The sequence below is a fragment of the Propithecus coquereli genome, unplaced genomic scaffold (assembly GCF_000956105.1).
Source record: "Propithecus coquereli isolate 6110/MARCELLA unplaced genomic scaffold, Pcoq_1.0 Scaffold22, whole genome shotgun sequence".
In the NCBI taxonomy this organism is placed as follows: domain Eukaryota; kingdom Metazoa; phylum Chordata; class Mammalia; order Primates; family Indriidae; genus Propithecus; species Propithecus coquereli.
In genome coordinates this window covers 5330178-5332334 of record NW_012147189.1, presented here as the reverse complement: position 1 = coordinate 5332334, position 2157 = coordinate 5330178, and the positions used below count along the sequence as shown (strand labels likewise).

Here is a 2157-nt window from a genome sequence, read left to right as displayed (position 1 = left end):
ACTACAAAAAAGGTGTCTATGATCTATGAATGCAACCATTTCCCAAAGAAAGTATTTTTTTTGAACTTCGGCTAACGATGTGAACATGACACAGCAACAACAGATATCAAGGTTGAAACCCAGGTTTCCTATAAATGATTGATCATTTCGAGATTACCAGTTCAAGAGGATATAACGTCAATGCCTTTTATGTAATATCCATTAGCAATTCCTTTCCTAAAAATCCAACAGTTTAAATTCCTATTTTGCTATCTTTTAACGGTGTGCCCCAGATTTTTCGTGAAGAGTCCTGAATGGTCCTAAACTGGACAAATGCCTCCCTACAACAATTCAGGAAGATAGTGAACGAAGAATAAGCAACAAATACAGAAATTTAAAAATCTCCAACATATACTCTCGCAATACTTCCAAAAAACACACACAAAGCCCAACAATAATGAGAGAACTCTGAATTAGAAACTATAATCTTTCTTTTTTTTTGTATCCCATCTCTACCTGTCTTCTAGGCAATCACACCACTATTAATTACCTTTTTCTCTGCTAAATAGTCAATCTTTCTTTACCTACTAGGCCTTCCCCATCCAAGTTAACACACACTTAGGTCTCTCCAAACTAAACAAACAAAAAACCTTCTGAATCCTACACCACATCACTACCTTTTCTAGGTCCTATCTTGCCAGCCAAACTTCTTGAAATAAATTTGAGGTCTCTGTTCTTTCACCTCCACTCAAAATATTATTCAATTTCCATCCCTCTATACAAATAGCTCTTGCAATGGTCACTAATGCCTTCTATGCCTTTTATGCCTTCTATGGTCACTAATTGCTAACTATCATGGTTATTTTTCAGGTTCTCATTTTACTGGACATCACACCAGCAGCTGACACAGTTTACTTCTATTTCCATTTTAAAACATTTTTCTTCTGGTGTCTGCCATCCTCTATCCCCCTAGATTTCTCACCAGGTCTTCTAAGTCTCCTTTGCCAGATCATCGTCTACGCCTAGTCATTCAGTTTGAGTCTTCTTGGAGTTTAGTCTGGGTCGTCTTCCATTCTCTATCTTCAGCCTTTCTATTCAGATTATTATATCAATTTCCATAACTTTAAATACAATATACATACTAAAGATTCCCAGATTTTTCTCTCCATCAGATAGATACCTCCCTTTGAATCTAGAGAAATTTATTTTCAAAAGTAATTCAAAACTCAAAATGTGTTAAACCACATTTATTGTACTCCCCTCGCCAAAATAACACAACACCTATTCCTTTTTTCAGAATTCCCTTTCTTAGTGAATAGCATGATCCCCTCACCCAACTGCACAAGGTAGAAACCTAGGAGTCAGCCCTGGCACCTCCCTCTCCCACACCCTCACATCCAATCCATCACCTAGTCTAAACTACCATAATCTTATCTCCCTGTGTCCTCTCTTCTGTACCAACCCATTCTTTACATAGCATTGTGAATAACAATTTCAAAATCCAAATGCGATTATACCATATCACACATCCCCATGGTAACCCTCTTCCATGCCAAAACCACCCAAAGGCTTTCCATTAACTCTAAGATAATGAATGACATCCACAAACTATTCTTTATGTTCTTGAATGATCTGGTCATGTAGAGCTATCCAAGCACAACTTCTTATTTCTATGCCTACTATCCACTCTTAAATACTTCACTTATGATATTTTTTTTATACCTCATGTTTCTGCCTTGACAGGTCCCCATTCTCACCTTCATGTTCCTCCAAACTAGTGCTTTGCATAATCAACCTCCACTCATCATTCAGTTTTAGTTCAAAGATCAATACACCTTGGAAGCACTCTCCTACGTTCTTTCAACACTTAGAATCTTCCCTTTAAAACATTTATTACAGTTTAAACTACATACTGATTTTTACTCATTTGATTTATTTCTGTCACCCACTAAATTCTAAGTTCCATGAGCTCAGTGCCATGTCTGGCACATGACCAGCACTCAATAAATATTTGTAGATGCAATAAAAGAATTAGATATCTGTTCTCCATTTTTGACAGATCCATAGGATACAATTCCTGGAAAAAAATGTAAATCTTACACATGCAATATTTCTTGGTTACAGAATTATTTTCTCATAAGAAATGAAACATACTCATGCCAAAGGCTGTTTCAGAGA

At 36.4% G+C, this 2157-nt stretch overlaps 1 protein-coding gene across 1 annotated transcript in view; it reads right to left on the bottom strand.

The window, feature by feature from the left end:
- Positions 1-2157, bottom strand: part of ADGRV1 (adhesion G protein-coupled receptor V1) — a 539879-nt gene that overhangs the window by 429615 nt on the left and 108107 nt on the right. The window lies entirely within an intron of this gene.